We start from the raw sequence: 18915 nt of genomic DNA on the forward strand, positions 1-18915 counted from the left end.
ATAACTTTATGAAGGTGTTGCTCATTGAACGTACTCAAAGTAATTGTAACAGAACATGAAAATGACAAAATCAAGTTAACTAAAATAAGTCATTAGGTGTGCTTATACTATCATCAATCAAGACCGGGAGCTACCAATTGAAGTACAGTTATTGTAATCAAACCTGCATCATGTAAAATGGACCTCTGGCTTCTCTTCTTAAAGGTCCTCTTAAACAACATGATGAGCCACAAATACTATGTAAGTCTAAGACTTAGTAAGTAAACCTCATAGTCGAGTATAAAATGAGCCAATATTTATAAGCGAAAATAAAAGTGCATTTTGAGTAAGTAATTAAGTGAGGTGTTGCCTTTGTTATTAAACCGCCGTAAAAGTATAGTGTTGTTTTGGCAAGACATAGGTTTAATCCCAACGACAATTGCCTATAAATTTTAATGCAAAAAAACTAATGTTTTAATAGGTCAGAATTATCATGTATAGTCTACCCGAGATATTATCCATTCCCAACAAGATTTGCACTATCCCAAGGGACCTGTAATACAATGTTGGTGTCCCAACCATTGTCCCAACCGTTTATTACTAGCAGCCCAACCAAGTCCGACTACAGGTGGCCCACGTTACTAATAATGCATATCATGTAGTGACCCACCAATCAAACATGGTTGCACCGATCACGAAACAACAATTGGATCCAAGGCTCACATAACACACACACACATTTGACCATATAATCAAGTATATATAGTACGCTCATAGCCATTATACCGCATGTACAAGTGTACCTTTTCATGCAATGCATCTTATTAATCAATTATTCAGAAAGTTACCAAGTTGCGTAAAAGGTAAATATGCTCATAACATACGCTTGCTCAGTCAGCTGACATATCGCACGTTTTTAAAGAAAGCAATTGTAAGTATTTACTTACCTCGTATGCTCGCTTGAATCCTCCGACATTCCGAATCCCTACTATAATGAAACATGGTTTATCGTTATACGTAGTACTAGAGAACTTACTAAAGATACATAAGGTCTTAATCAAGAACATCTAGGTAAAAGATCACAAAACTCTAATTCTACACATTCTAGACACTCATTGAGCGTTCGGCCATAATATAGAGAACATTCGGTCAGAGGCCAAAATGCATGTTAGACTCCTATCCACAAATCAATATGTAACAAACCACATCATAGGCTCTAAATGAGTGCATGCAAGCATAGTAAACCATGATATTATGAAAGCTAGGGAAAACAAAAAGCGTTTTTAAAATGTTTGAAAATCCTTTTCTCTTTTAAGGAAAATGATACACAAACTAATTATGGCATCTTTAAAACTTGCAAGAGACATAAAAACAACAAGAATAACATGAAAACTAAGTGAATGCAGGAGAGTTTACCTTGATAATGATAAACCACCCCAAAATCTCTTCTTTCTCTCTCAAAAATCTCCTCTCACTCTAGGGTTAGTTTTTCTGGTGAAAGGGTGGGTTTAGGGGTGAGGGGTGGGGTATTTATAGATAAGGTGGAGAATGGGTTAAAATTACTTTTCAGACTCTCACCGAACATTGGGTACTAAGGTGCAAACGTTTGGTGTACTATTACACAGTGGTTCTAGGGTTACAGGTCGAACGTTTGATTAATACCCAATGGTTTTAATTTGGTCAACGAATGTTCGGGATGGTCTCTTGTCAAACATTCACTCTAAGGTCAAGATCGAACGTTCGGTGATCCCCTGTCAAACGTTCAGCCAAAGAGCTAAAGTTGGGTTTTTAGGGCTATTTCTCTAGTGAGAGTTTTATCAAAATGATTGTCACTTCTTTAAAAGATTAATGGATTGTATTATAAGTTCAAGTGAACGGTTTTTTTTTTAATAAATCATTTTTTATATTTTGGGGCATCACAATAAGGGTGCTTAGTATTTTTATTATGTGTTCTTTAGACTATGTTTGATGTTCTTCCCAAATTAATGATTAAACTTTATGAATGATTTTAATTTGAGAAAAATTTCATTTTGACAAGTTTTTGGTTCATTATGATTTTTTTTTTTAAAATACCAAATGTTTGCTTTGTTTGATTTGTTATGATTCAAGTAAATATTGAATGCATAATTTATCTTGTGACATATTATTGGATTCACAATATTAACCAACCTCTAGCTCAATTATTTTACAATTGATTAGTGCTTAATTGTTGTATCTTCCAATTAGGACCATGAATATGGCATTTAGCCTGACTCAAAATATAATCTCATAAAGAAGATTGATATTTCTAGCTAGTCTTATCCTAAAAGGATCTCGGGCTTCTTTCCATTCAATTAATAGCATTCACTATAGCAACCAACATGAATATGCAAATAGTGTCCATATCATGGACTTGCTTTGAAATCTTGAATCATCCAACCCATGTTTTCTCCTTCCCAACTTCTAAGGCTTCAAAGGAGGTTATAGCCCAAATTCACTCAGGACAAGGGCAAGAGAAGAAGAAATGGTCCAAGTCTTCCTTAGATTGTTGGATGACAAAGGCTTCACTATTATTCATTTTCTATAACTTTTCTCGCCTATGATTACCACTTGTAGAAAGTAACATTTTTATTATAACAATTCATAGGTAAAGTAAAAAAGTAACATTTGGGTTTGCCATCCCTTGTCGGGAGATCTAGAACTCAGGCTTTTAAAAGCATAAAGGATCGAGCGTGGAAGCGACTACAAGATTGGAAGCTAAAATTTTTGTCGTAAGCAGGGAAGAAGCTATTATTGAAAGCTGTGATCCAAGCCATCCCGACATATATCATGAGTGTTTTCTTACTCCTAAAAGGCATATTTAATGAAATTAATGCACTAATGCATAAATTCTAGTGGGGTCACTAAGAGAATGACGACCGTATTCATTGGATGAGTTGGAAAAGAATGGGCATTCCAAAAAAAGGAGGTGGGATGGGTTCCCGGGATTTAACTTCTTTTAATAAGGCACTTTTAGCCAAGCAATTTTGGCAGCTCCTACAATGTCTGGACATATTAACCTCAAAAATTTTGAAGGCCAAATATTTTCCTAGGGGTTCTATCTTAGAGGCAAAGGTCGGTTCAAAACCATCTTTTGCATGGAGAAGTATGCATGGTGCGGGTGACCTCATTAAAGAGGGGTTGATATGGAGAATTGGAAATGGATCTTTGATGAACATTTGGGGGGAAAATGGATTCCAATTCCCTCATCTTTTAAGGTGTTCATTCATCATAAAAGCTTCTTGATCCACAAGCCACAGTAAATGAGCTTATTGACACTGATCTCAGGTGGTGGAATACTCCACTTTGGGGGGACTTATTGAATCGAAAAAAGGGGTTGTTGGGTGCTTGGCCAAAAAGGCCATCTCCTAAACGTCCCTAGGCGAGCGCTCGATCTAGGGACGAAAGTTCATCAATGAGGTCCAGGTGGAAACCTCATTTGACCCACTTAATTCCCGAGCTTTATAACAATATCTTATGCTATCAAAAGGCTTTCTAACATTATTCTAAGGGCCTGTTTGGGATTGCGTTTGAGGTGTTTAAAAATGCTTTTAACACTTAAAAAGTCATTTCAAAGAAAAAAGTACTCGTTTAGTAAAAAAATTATAAGCGCTTTTAGGGGTTCAAAAAGCCTAAAAATAGCCAAAACGTACTTTTGACAAAAGCTTAAAAATGAAGCTTTTGCCCAAAAGCTCTTTTTAACTTAAAAGCTCTATTTCTCGAACGCAATCCTAAACAGGCTCTAAGCCTAGCAATGTTTCTAACAGTAAGATTAAAGCTAAGTAAGCGGAAACGCTAACCAATAATAAGGCTTACAACAACTAAGCTATTAGAATGAAACTAAAAGAAAATGTTAAGGATTACCTCAATCGAGCAAGTCATCCAAGTAAACTCCACCAACACTCACAAAATCTCACCACTCTCACTTAACCAAAATAACAGAGTTTCCCTAAGCTTTTGGGGTGGAGAAAATCGAATGGGATGGAGTGGTATTTATAGGAGGTGAGTATGAGAGCAAAATGGTGAATAATAGGAAAGGGGCAAGCGCTCGTGGTACTACAGGGAGGGAGTGCTTGTGTACTGTTGCTCAAAGGGGTCAGGTGGCAGGTGACACGCGCAGATAAAAACCAACAGTCAACAAAAGGTCAACGAGCGCTCAATCTGGTCCCCACACAAGCATTTGTGTATGGTTGCCAAGCGAGCACTCAACCTGGTCCCCACATGAGCATTCGTGTATGATTGTCAAGTGAGCACTTGCCTTTAGTCCTCCACACGAGCATTCATCTACTGTAGCTCCAAGATCCAAAAATGCCCCTCTAGGTGTCCCTAGTGACCCAAAGCCCAATTAACCTTCTAATTAAGCTATCTTAAGCCTAATTGATTATTTGGGTCACTATAAGCTATCCGCCAGCAATGGATGTATGGGGGGCTATTAATTGTTTTTTCCAGAAAAGCTCTCTACAGGGGCGAGGTTTCATACAGTGGCTGAAGATATTCTCCAACGGGGAGGAAAAGAAGCTTTTACAATATTTATGGGTACTGCTTGTCAGATCTAGCTAAGACACAATGAGGTTGTCCATGGAGCACTCATCCTAATATAATCGTTCGTGACAGTATGGCTGCCATTGAAGAGTTTCATTTAGCCAATGACTCCAAGGAACACGTTCCCCAAGATGAGCAAACAAATCATTGGAGAGCCCCAACAGGTGGATGGGTTAAGGCAAATTGGGACATAGGTGTGGATAAAGAAAACACGAGCAGATGGCCATGGGGATTGTAGTGAGGGATTCAGAAGGCTTCGTCATTGCAACAAGGTGCCTTACACGACCAGGTAATCTAGAGCCAAACACTGAAAAAGCTCTGGATGCCCTTTACACGACTATCTTTTGTCAAGAAATAGGCATGCAAAACATAATATTGGAGGGCGATGCAAAATTAGGTGGAAGCAATATGTTTGATGGAGCGCAACATGACTCGACATGAGCATATAGTGACAAATATGCAAATTCTTAATTCTCTCAGAGGATGGTAGTGTCTACATATACGAAGAAATGCCGATACAGTCGCACATCAGCTTGCCAAAGTGGCAAAACATAATTTCATGGATAAGGTTTGGTTGGAGGACTCTCCTGATTGTATCTGTGATGTAATTTTGATGGAGCAATCTGCTACCATTGATTTGATATATGATAAATTCAATTTTTCTCTAAAAAAAAACAAAAAAGAAAAAAGAAAAAGTTAACCATCATACTGGTCATGAAACATTTCTATGCTTACCTCTTTGACTTTTTTACTCTAAAAACTGTCAAAACGCACTTTGAGAAAATCTTAAAATTGAAACTTTTTTTCTTAAAAAGTTATGTTTGACTTTCAAATGTCTATTTTCCAATGCAATCCCAAATATGATCTAATAAAATTTGCACCTTGAAATCTTTAGGAGTATTAGTATTCACATAATTAAAGTAATCTTGAAGATTATGAATCCAATTCATAAAATAAAGCATCGAAATTAATTAGAATATGTTGATTGACAAGGTTGCCATGAACATAATCTTAGCGTAAAACTTAAAAGAGACAAAGAGGAAAAGCATTAATTACATAATAAACTTTTATTCAAAGAATACTTTTTAATGATTTTATTTTTCATGTAGGAAGAAGTCAATTTAAAGGTTATAGAAATTTTAATATATTCTAATTTATATATTTAAAAATAAACTTAATTTAACTGAGAAAAAAAACTTCTAGCGATACTCAAAACAAGGACATAAGGGAATTCATTCATCTTCATTCCATAATAAGAGATCCAGAGCGTAAAGCTCTTATAAAAAAACATAGCCAAAAGTTATAAAAAGTACAATATCATAGATACACAAAAAATCTAACAATAAAAAATGTATCTATCTCCTCCGATTTAACCCATGTGCACACTGGGCAGACTAGATCTGAATACATGGGTAGGTCTTATCCCTAAAGAATCAAGTTTTATTGACCCGGCCATGAGACAAACCCTTCACACCAAAAGTATCCCACATTACCTCAAAGGCCAGGATAACACAAAAAAAAAAAAAAAAAAAAAAAAAAAAAAAAAAAAACCAGCATCAATGGCAAGATCCAGTGAGAAAATGACAAAGGAAACCCAACGCATGAGGCTCACTGTTGAGTGCCAAATACTGTATATTTGAACCCCTTAATTTATATTTGTTAATCCTTTAGCCGTATTGTAATATGATGTTTTGTGTTAGTTCTGTGTTTTTAGTGTTTTATAAGTTGCTAAAGTAAAAATTGCTAACCTAAGGTGAGGAATGCAAAAGCTGGGAAACAATTCATATAGGAGCAAAGGATCAAGTGTGCATAAGATTCTAAATGGCACCCATCCGAACGGTAGAAAATCCCCTCCGGACGGGAGTGCGCTCGAGCGCACTTATCACGCGCTCAAGCGCACACGGGCAAAAGTGCCTCGTCCGGACAGTTAATGAGGCCGTCCGGACAACTTCATCAGATACATGTTACGGCAACTCCAAACAACGCCGACTTTGGTCAAAAAAAACCCTAGAAATAGGGTTATAAAAGAAGAGAAATAAAAAAAAAAAAAAAAAAAAAAAAAAAAAAGGGTGGGGGGGAGGCTACAGGGGCTGCATAGTCTGAAATTCCACAGCTTTTCTCCCTTTTAGTTTAGTTTTTCTATAGGTTTAGAATTTATTTTCCATAGTCATGTGTAACTAAATTCTCAACTAAGGTTGAAGATGAAGCCTCAACAATGAAGAGCAACATTATTTTCATATAAGTTAATATTATCCAATTTTATTGAGTTTTAATATTTCAATTGTTTTACTTCAAATCAATTATTGAGATGATTCTTGGATATCTCTTGTGATTTACGAATACATTTGATGATTTGAGATAGTTTCATTTAATTGAATGCTTGGAATTTTATTTATCAAAATATTGGATATTCATTGTGTTTCGATCTATAGAAAAAAGATTATTATTATTATTTTTATTTCGTTTTTGGGCCTGTTTTGCAGCTTTTGACCGACCCTCGTCCGCACACTGACTTGAGCGTGATCGAGTGCAAGTGTAGCACGCTTGAGCACACTCGCACCCTAGGCAGCCATTGGTTCCTTTGTGCGCACTTGTGTACGACCAGTTCCCGCATCAGCTCGAGCACACCTGCAACAAGGCAAGCAACACTGATGGATCAGCGCGCTTGTGCTCGATCCCACATATCCTGCGCTCAAATGCACCAACACAAAGGGCACCGCCTGCTGTAGATCAGTAGCTGAAACTTTGCCAAATTTATTTTTGGTCATGTTCGTGAGTTTTTAAGTTTTAGTTTTTAATTTTTGGTATTGATGTTTATGTTTTTGTGTTAGTAGTAATTTTTTATTTTATAATACGTGGTTTTTTTGTTTTTTTTTTTGTTTTAAAAAAATTGGTTAATGTTTTATGGATTTTCACATGAACATTGTTCATATTGTTTCAATCCTTATCATCATGTTAGCAATTGTCCATCATTTACACAATTTTCTAATTTTTCTTGTGAACAAAAGAACACTAATCTTCCATTCCTTCATTATGCAATCAACTGTCACAATCACAATTATCATTGGAAGACACACTCAAAGCATTCATGCAGTCAACTAGGCAGATCATACAGTCAAATAGCCAAATTATGCAAGAGCTTAAGAATTTCACCATGGTCAATAGCCAAACTATACAAGAGCTTAAGAATTCCACTATAGAGATGAAAGGTCTCACCATGGCCAACATTCAAGCAATAGCAAAGTTGGAAGGACAGATCAATCATCTAGTTGCTGAACTCAATAAAATAGAGGAAAAAGAGCTTTAAAGTCAGTTGATGGCTGAAAGGCACTACATGATTGATGACGATTATTCCAGCAATTCTTATCATGAGCATGCATGTCCAAGCTACCATCACACTTGGGAATGAGAAAATTGTTGAGGAGACTGTTAATGAGCCAAGTCTTGAGGACACTTTGGGAGAGTGCTTTGCTCAATTTGGATGTGACCTAGACCTTGACAACTTCCTTGAGCAAGCTGAGACTTTTAATGAGCTAAGTCCGGAGGATCGTTTGGAAGAGTGCTTTGCTCAATTTGAATGTGAGCTAGACCTTGACATGATACGTAAGCAAGCTGAGGCCTTATTGGATTCCACTCCTGAAATGTGAACTGAGAATGGGAAAACCACTGAAATATCACTCCATAACCCATCTTCATCAGCAACTGAACCTCTCATTGTTATAACCACAAGGAGGAAGAAAATGAGCAAGTTGAGAACCCAGAGCAAATTGAACCCCTAGAAAATCTAAATCTGTCTAATGACAAGGAAGTGAGTACTGAAGCTCCTTTCTTCTTCATTGTCCCTCTTAATACACATCTTGAACCCAAAGCTTCAACTCCTCAATGTCTTGAAGAGCCATCTTATGTCAAGATACTCAAGGACTTATGCATGCAAGCGCGCAAACCTAAGAACCATTTTCCTAAGAAGATCCTTCGAAGCAAGTAAGTGGGCTACCTAAGATGGTGAAACATCCTTCCAGAATGCTACGAATTTTTGAAGAAAAAAGGTTGAAAGGGATTGGTTGAACATCCGAATGATCGGGGAAAGTACTATAAATTTTCTTTTCCATTTTATTTTCCGCACTTCAATTCATGATTTCTTTCTTTTCTTTTTCATTTTATTTCATGTCATTTTATTTTTGTTTCTAACAGCAATTAATCTTATGATGCCTATTTCTTTGATACAATATTGTTGTGCGTTTTTGACAGGTGTGCTGGTGTTTAAGCTTGGGGACACCCTGGCCTTTTTCACATTTAGATGTTTCCTTACTTCTGGTAATATATTTCTATACTACACATTGAGGACAATGTGTAATTTAAGTTTGGAGGTATGGAAAGACACACTATCTGTTTGTTTGTTTTAATTTATTGTTTGTTTAAAAATAAAATAAACAAAAAAACAATTTGTGCTATGTTGTTGTTAAGTATGAGTTAAGCTGTAACTGTGATTTGCATTTCATTGGTTTGCTTAAAGTGTTGAACACATGATCATTTCATTAGGAATTTGAGTCGTATGACTTATTTTTTGGCAAAAAAGACTTCACTTGTTTTGAGTTGAATTATCATGAGCACATTTGCATATAGTGTGTGAGGTATGAATTTTAGTTTAATCATGTTTATCTTGAGATTTTTTGGATGACTTATGGATGAATAACCTTGGCTTGTAAAAAAAAAAAAAAAAATGAGAAGAAGATCATTTTGAGATTTTCACTGAGTAACCGAACCTCTTGCCTTATTAAGTATTGAGTGTTCACATAAAAATATATGAATGTCAGTTTGGTTTCGTAGCCTTTTCGACTTGAGTTAAATAAGCCCTTAGGGATGTTTTACATCTAGTGCCCTAAAGTCATCTAGCTTGGGAGTCACTGGCCTAACACTCGTTACATGGGTCAATTAGAAAGTTTAAGGGACCTAAACATTACACAATCTACACACAAAAAAACAAAAACAAAAACAAAAAAAAAACAAAAAAGTAGAAGAAAAAGAAAAAGAAGAAAAATGCACATCTTGCCTTGGTTGTTTCATCTGATAGGGATTCCTACGAATTTTAAGGTACTAAACCATTTGTCTTAAGATTAAATTGAAGCCTTATGATTGTATGCTAATTTCACTTTGCACCTATCAGAACATATGATGTCTCAATTGTCCATTTATGAGTGATTTGATTTTGGATGCCCCAAAGATTTTGAAAATGGAGTTCATATTTTTAAACTTGCTTATGAATAACGATCATTGTTTGTGTGAAACTTCATTCTTTTCAATAACATAGTGCTGAAAATTTTTGTGAGTATCATTTATGTTAAACCCTCACGAGACTTCATTGTTTGTGTGGGTATCATTTAAAAGGCTTGTTGCATATGCTAAATGCATTCATCTCTTCCACGAAAGAGGATTATGTTTGATGCTTTCATTTTATTTTTAGTTTTGTATTGCTAAGGGACTAGCAATATGTAAGTTTTGGGGTGTTTGTTGAGTTTTAAATATTTCATATTTGAGCCCCTTAATTTACATTTGTTAATCCTTTAGCCGTATTATAATATGATGTTTTGTGTTAGTTCTGTGTTTTTAGTATTCTGTAGGTTGCTAAAGGAAAAACAGCTAATTTAAGGTGAGGAATGCAAAAGCTGGAAAACAAGCCATTTAGGAGCAAAGGATCAAGTGTGCATAAGGTTCTGAGTGGCACCCGTCCGGACGATAGAAAGTCCCGTCTGGACAGGAGTGTGCTCGAGCACACTAATCACGCTTTCGAGCGCACATGGGTGAAAGTGCCTTGTTCGGACGATTAATGAGGTCATTTAGACGGCTTCATCAGATACATGTTGTGGCAACTCCAACCAGCATCAACTTTGGCCAAAAAAACCCTTTAGAAACAGGGTTATAAAAGAAGAGAAAGAGAGGAAAAATTGGGGGAGGCTATAGGGGCTGCATAGTCCGAAATTCCACAACTTTTCTCCCTTTTAGCTTAGTTTTTCTTTAGGTTTATGATTTATTTTTCTTAGTCATGTGTAACTATATTCTCAACTATGGTTAATGATGAAGCCTCACCAATGAAGAGCAACATTATTTTCATGTAAGTTAATATTATTCGATTTTATTGAGTTTTAATATTTTAATTGTTTTACTTCAAATCAATTATTGAGATGATTCTTGGATATCCCTTGTGATTTACTGATACATTTGATGATTTGAGATAGTTTCATTTAATTTATTGCCTGGGTTTTTATTTATCAAAATATTGGATATTCATTGTGTTTCGTTTTAGGGATACATTTGATGATTTGGTTTAAATTGGATATCTCTTGTGATTTACTGATGTATCTAATGATTTAATTTAAACTATATATCTTTTGTGATTTGTGCAAAGAACGGATTCAGTAAATGATTTGATTAATCTTTGAAGCATAGTAGAATAGACATAAGATTTTTATTGTGAGAACTTCGGATATAAATTGATAAACAATAGAATATGTTACTATAATTTGGTGGGTGTGAATTCCAAAACCTCAGCGCTTTATCTTTTGATTAATTTAACTTTGTTTCGTTTATGTTTTCTTTTTTATCAAAAAAATCACAAATCTTTCGGAACTAGGTTTGGATTTAATTGATTTAGATATAATTGATTTTCATAAACACAATTCCCTATGGGTTCGATCTCGTACTTGCAACCCTTTATTGCAAACGATTTGTGCACTTGAGAGTACAATTCAAATTTTCACAACACTCACACGCAAAGCGCATGAGATCCACACGGTCCACACTCTAGCTCGCACGAATCACATCTGGCGCGTGCCAAAAAGAAGAGAGAAAAAAGTCTGGTGTCTGCAGGGCACAATGGCACCGTGTAGTGGCATGTATGGGCTTGGGCCAGCGGCAAAAGAGTAGATTGGCAACATAAGGAGTCAATCTAAGTTTCCCAACAAAATATCTACGAAACGCAAGCGTGAGGAGAAGCTAAAAGATGAGGTGGAAGGGACGGCTGCTATTGCATGTTGCTGAATTTGGATGCTGCAGCTGTAATACCCCGAAATTTATACCTAGAATAAAGGTGATCTTAATATCAAGGATAAGGAGGATTTGCAATTTTATTAAGATTTATATGGAGTTTGGTAAATAGACTTAATATGAAAAATGATGGAAAATTGCTAGTTATAATTTTAGTGGGTTATTGAAAGAAAAGTCACATTGTTTTGGACGCCAAAAATTTTATGAGTGACCTTAAATAAAATTGTTTTAAGAACTTATAGAATGATGAGAAAGGAAGATTTTAAAAGTGGTTTCATGATTTTTGGACACTTGTAGAAGGAGTTGTGATTTTTAGAAAATTCAAGTGTCAAAATAGGAATTTCAGTCAAACAGAGGCACAGGATTTTGAGGGACTTTTGAGGTACCAAAATGTTATGGGTTGCTATGATTTTTGGATATGTTTTGGATCTTTGAATGAGAAAAATTTTGAGCCAAATTTTGTGTCATTTGGAGTTAAATTGAAAATTTTATGATTTTCCCAAATTTAATAGGTCAAGCTGTGGAGTAGTTGAAGTACCTGCGATTTGGGAAATTAATTGGATGGGTTAATGATGTCTGTAAGCCACGATTTTTTGGTATATGTTAGTCAAAAGGTTTAGGTTCATTAAGGATTAATTGTAGATTTTTATGATCACTTTTTAATGTAAATGCATGAGGAGTTTGTTTGACAAGTCATCAAGCTCAAGATGACACATGCCTAGCTTACATGATAAGTTGCTTGGTTGACACCTAAAGGTACAGGTGTTATATAGCATGTTGCCTTTGCCTTCTCGGTGAACACCTGGGCTTCTAAGGTGTCATTTTCTTAAGACATTTCTGGACACTTGTCTTGTGGTTAGAGGAAATTGAATGTATGTGGGACACTTGGTGGACACTTATCTTGTTGTTTAGACGGAATTGGATGCATGTGGAACAAACATGTGGCAAGCTCTCAAGGGAAAATGTCCCACATACAGTGGGTATTTAAGGAGAGCAAATCCTCTCAATTGCTCACAGCTCAAGTGAGCGTGAGATCCGGAAGAAGAGAAGAAAGAAAGAGGAAGAAAAGAAAGGAAAGAGAGAAGAGAAAAGAGAAGAAAAAAAAAAGAAAAAAAGAATGAGAACTCTCCAAGGTAATATTTTCATATCTTTTATGATATTTTTAGTATGAAGTTAAATTCCTAGAATTTAATTAGAGCTTTTAGTGTAAGAACACTTGAATTGCTATTTGGAGGGGTTAATTATTTTTTTAGAGTGTTAATTGACCATAAATTATTATGGGATCCATAGATGTTGGTGCTTATTGGGTTTAGGTGCTAATATGTCATATAATTACAATAATTGTTGTAAATGTTTCTAAGCTTTTGATATTGGGAGTAAGTTGCTAACTTAAATGGTTAGGAAGAGAGCGGTATTATGGCAAGATAGACTTCTTAAGCTGTTAATTGTAGTCGGATGATTTTAAAATAATAAGAATATTTTAACCTCAGTGTTTTAGTGTTAAGCAATTGGTTAGATTAAGGCCTTAGTGGAGTTGATTATTAGAATTCTATGTGAGGCATATAAATCAAGTCTGGTAGGGTTGATGTCACTATAATGTTTTTGGCTAAGGATATACGATGGTGCGATAGAGATTAGAGTTAAGATCCTTAGCAACTAAAGTGATGCATGATTGAGACTTGAAAACGAATTGATGACTAAGATACCTTTTACCTCCGTTGTAGGAATTGTGAGTTGGATACGGATTCAAAATAAGGGCATGCAATGCCAGGTAAGGGGACACAATACCAAAAACCCCAACAGATTTTATTATAAATCTTTTAGAAAAATGTTGGGGATTTTATAAAGAATCCACTTACATGATTTTCAATTGCACTTCCTTGCATATTTTAATGACGAGTTTTATTTATTTATATGTCATTATTTAAGAATTTTACGTGATACAGTTACCCTATTTCATGATTTATGCATGACTGTAATTATGAATGAAAGAGCTTTCAAAGTTCATGGCACAGATGAGTTTACAGATCATATGAAATGTTATATGTGCATTCATGACGCAGTATACAGTTACAGATGAGTTTACAGATCATATGAAATGTTATATGTGCATTCATGGCACAGTATACAGTTACAGATGAGTTTACAGATCATATGAAATATTATATGTGCATTCATGGTTATAAATGTTTAACACGAGACACGATTATAGTGACAATCGGTACCGCATAGGGTAGCATGGCAAGCATACCGAAGGACGGTTACGAGAAGGTGTGTGCTACCGGCCAGGTGGCCATCACCTAGGGAAGTTCCCAACCTGGTAGCTCTCTCCTGTGACGACAGGATGAACATATAGGTCCTTCGGGACAAGCCAACGTGCGCCGTTCACGGTAAATTTGTGGTGTCGGGTCTAAGGGTAAAACAGTAGTTTGAAAGAAAAGTAAAAGGAAGTGCTTGCACATCTCATACTTACTTGCTATTTTTGTATTAATTGTCAATCATTTTATTATTTGTGCATAGCTGAGATTATGGCATAAAATCTGCATAGCATGTTTTATAGCACTTGGTGTTATGGCTACTTACTGAGTTGTCGAACTCACCCCTTCTCCCTATACATCTTTTTCAGATTGCTCTATATATTGTAGTACTAAAGACATGGGTACCGGTGGGCCTCTTAGTTGTTAAAGATCCTATCACTGCTTTATAGACTAGCAGGAGCAATAGCAGTAGAAGTGTCTGAGACTCCATTCTATAGACTTGACGGCCTTGGTTAAGCATAGACGGTGTAACTTTATTGCTTATGAGATTATTGAATACTAGCACATTATGTGTTTGTGATTTTATAAATGAGAAATTATAGTACTTTGGTGACGTTATGTTTCTGTGGTGATCTTATATTAGGAGAATTATTTTTATTTTTTAATAAGAATACGTTACAATTACTCCCAATCGCTCTACCTCTAGAACTTGGGGTGTTACAGCAGCTATGTTCAAAAATCAAACCATAGCAAAGAAAAGGAAAGAACGAACATAAAAAGTGGGGGAGGAAGAAGGAATGGAAAGTCCATCCCTCCCCCCTTTAGGGTCTCACTGGAGAGGGACTAGAGAGAAGCTAGAGAGAGGCTAACAAGGACATAATTGAAACCCTAATCTAGGATATGTGGGAAATATTATAGAATAAAGGGATAACTTATAAAGGCAAAAAAGAAATACGAAATATAGAATTCAATGCTTGATCTCTTTTCAAAGTGTTTAAGGGTTTTTTTGTTTTTGTTTTGTTTTATTTTTAACATGTCCGCACAAGGAGAGAGAGATTTAAACTAGTGACTATGAGGCGTGGTTCCCAATTGATTGAGCTACTCCTTGGAGACATGTTTAAGGGGATTTTTTTTTTTTTGACATGACTGCACAAGGGGAGAGAGATTCAAACTAGTGACTTCCGCTTCATGAAACGTGGTTTTCAGCTGATTGAGCTACCCCTTAGAGATGTGTTTAAGGGGTTTTTTTTTTTTGACATGTCCGCACAAGGAGAGAGAGATTCGAACTAGTGACTTTCGCTTCATGAGGCGTGGTTCCCAGTTGATTGAGCTACCCCTTGAAGACGTGTTTAAGGGTTTTTGAAAAACATTCTCAACATACAATAAAGCCATATAGTTACTCTAAAATTAGAATTATCTAAAGTGAACTAAAACACCATTAGAATGAGAATTGAACAATAGAAATTTGTAAGGAAAAAAAAAAACACTATTTAGTAGTATGTCTTTGCATATGATTGAATGGTCGTATTATTTATAGTGATTTTTAGACACATTCACTTGATTTAATGGTCACAAATCTTAACCACCAAATTCAATTTAAAAGACATCTTAAATAACATATTAATCCCTTTCATAGAAAACGTTCATATTTAATATTTGAATATGAATCAGTCAATCAAAAATACACATTAAAAATATTTCATAATTATTTGAAAAATTCAAAATAAATAATTGAATAAATCTAACAGTCTTGGATAATAATTGATGTTTTTGAAAACTACACAAATTAACAATAAAAAAATCTTCGGACAAAAATAACTCACCTCATATCTCAGTCTTGGATAATTGTGTAAAACAAAAGATCAATGTGTAAATTCTGAATCTTTAAACAGTTATTTTTCAAAAATAAAATATCAAAATGTGAACTCGTGAAAGAGAGAGAGGGAGAATAGAGTCCCTACTCATTTACTGGACAATCTAATTCATTCATATTACTCATTATTCGTACAACACGGTGTACGTTTTGGTTGGTTGAATCAGGACATTTTTAGGTGATATAAGGAGAATGATACTTTTTCTAAATGTTTGGTGATTTTTAAAATTATAATCGAATTAAAAATGATTATTATAGAATTTTGATGTATTAATAATTTTAAATGTCACATTAAATTTGAGAGAACTCTAAAAATACTTGAATCCTCCTTTATATAAGTACTCAACATTTTTATATTAAAAGTGTATAACTGTAAAAGTTTGACTTCAATTTGTTTTTTATTACTATATATTATTGTTATTTAAATGTAATATCAAAACAGTAAATAACTATAATAAGATGTTCTCAAAAGTAATTCAATCGGTTAAGAATTACGTCTCATTAATAAAAAGTTATTAGTTTGAATTCAATTTCTGGTTTTTCTCGTCCATCAAAGAAATTATATAGTTACTATCACGTGATAAATTAATTGAGAATTAGAGGAAAAAAGTTAACTAATTAAACAGCATTAGTAGCGTTGTTTGTTGACGATGACCGGTAACCCCCTCTCTCTCTCTCTTTCAGACCCTTTAATGCCTTTTTTCTGAAACTCCAAACCCCAACCCCACACACAAGAAGAAGTCCCTTTCCAAGGCTCTCTCAGCTACCGACCGAGCAGTTGCCTATATATCTCTCTGCCACCCACTTCTCCAATTTCTTCTTTATTCCTTTTTCCAAACCCTCCCAGAGATTTCCTCGCAATCTACTACCTTTATTTTTCTCTCTCATGCTGCTACGCCAATGGAGCAGGACGAGTACTACAGCTTCCGCTTCCACCATCAATATATTTACATATTTTGATAGTTGAGCATATATATATATATATGGGCTATGGTCAGGTACTACAACCTGGTGATGGTAGTTCTGACAGTTCTCCTCCTGGTTCTGCCGGTGGTGCTGCCGCCGCTTCCTCCGCCGCCGCTGTGGCTTTTGTTCGTGCCGGTCTTCATCATGTTCCTCCTCCTTGTCTTGGCCATCTCTCCTTCTTACGTCCCCGATTTCGCCCTCATCAGTTTTGTTTGAGATCGAGATGATGCTGATTATTATGAAGACAAAGTTTTCTTCTTCTTCTTTTTCTTTTTTTTTTTTTTTTTTTTTTTTTTTAATATATGGAATTATGGAAATGAAAAAGTAGAGTAGGTAGGATCCGCCATTTTCAGATGGAGTGACGTACAAGGCGGCGACATTGAACCCAAATAAAAAGGGTCGTCTAAGTCTTCTTTCATCATCATATGTTGTATTCGGAAATCCTGACCTCTCTCTCTCTCTCTCTCTCTCTCTATATATATAGAGAGAGAAAGAGAGGCAATAGAAGAGACAAGTTATATGTGTTATTCCGGTGGGTTGCTTGGCAATTGGCATGCAGAGAGCGGGAATCTAGGGAGGTGATTGTTCTTCGACCAAATGCTTCCTATTATGAAAGTTGCACTGCACTGGAAAGGAAAGGAAAGGAAAGGAAAGGAAAAGAAGAAGAAAGGGAAAAAAATAGAAATTTGGAAGGAGGAAAAAACCAAGCAAGTCAAGTAAACGGAGAGTTCGAGGAAACAGCCCTCTTTTAGCAATTTTTCTCTGGTTTTTTTGTTTCTTCCTCAGTCCGACATGTTAACACGTGGTGCTATAATGGTAATGGTAATGTTAGTGGTAATGTTAATGTTAATGGTAATGGTCTACTACTGTAGCTATATTTCTTTACATATATATTTTTCTTCTTTTTTTGTCATCTTCTATTTTCATGTACAAAAGATGAACAAATTTATTATTAAATTTGTTAAATTCAATGTAGATTTAATGTAGCCTTTAGAGTGTTTTCAGCAGAGTCTATAAAAAGGATTGATAATAGCAATATATCATTTCAAGTAAAGGATTTGATATGATCCTCCCAAAATTAGAAACTCTTGATTTCACATTCCAAATTTTTAATTTGATGTAATAATTTCTCTTCTTAGGGGTTAAAATAGACCTAAAAGGGATAAAATGACTTTTATATTCCTGAAACTTAATAAATTTTTATATTTATCATTAATTTACACTTCAAAAAGAAAATTGGCAAATATTTTTATATTTTTCAAAGTCTTCCCGTTGTAACAAAATGGTAGATTGCATTAAAATAAAAGTTTAAGATGATGGAATTGACAGTTTAATATAGCCCGAAATTTCCTTTAAATTTGGAGGAAATTTTGTCGAACCTACCAAGTGTCATCGTTGACATATGTTATTTAATATTTTCAGTAGTTATTTATTGTCATTCTATTAACATAAGAATTTAAACATTAATATTTAAGAAACCTAAAGATCGATGTTGAATGACACTTGTTATTTATTAAATAAGCTAAATAAGCTGGAGAAAATTTTCATTCAAACTGCTGGTTTGGAAGAAATTTCTTCCCGATTGAAGAAAAATTTGTGTCCTAATTTTAAAAGTTCTTTTCAAAACATAAAAGTTGAAGAGTTCTTTATAAAGTTTTTCCTGATTTTAATCATTCATCTCTTCTCTCTTTCTATCCCCACTTTCTCAATGAACAAGTAATAAAATAATTAAAAATAATAATATTTAAAAAATGCAAAGAGTTAAATAAGTAATATAATTTGTGTTGAAAAATAAATTGTTAAAATAAAGAAAAAAGTATTTTAAGCAGTTTTTTTTTTTAAAAAAAAGTAGTTCATCTCTTGTAAATCAGTATAAAAAAAATATCTATCAATTCATTTAAAATAATGTTAAGTGTTTATAAATATTTAAAAAACACGTTAATTCTGAAAAAAATGAGTTATAAATAAATGTATAAAATGTTTTAAAAAGATGAATTATAAATAAATGTGTAAAATGTTTTATTTTTGGGTTTTGAAAAGTAATTGCGAAAGAAAGGATAACAAGGGGCGAAAGATACAGATGTATCTGGATTTAAGAGTGCTGCCATCTTTCGGCGGTTTTGGAGGGAGAGGATTGTAAGTACAGCTAATCAGCCAGCGGTTTGGTACGCACTCTACCCCTATTACTATTATAGCCTTTTACCCTACATTCATTAATTAATAGCACTGCTACTTAAT

Source organism: Corylus avellana, chromosome 10, assembly GCF_965113065.1.
Source record: "Corylus avellana chromosome 10, dhCorAvel1.hap1.2, whole genome shotgun sequence".
Classification (NCBI taxonomy): Eukaryota; Viridiplantae; Streptophyta; class Magnoliopsida; order Fagales; family Betulaceae; genus Corylus; species Corylus avellana.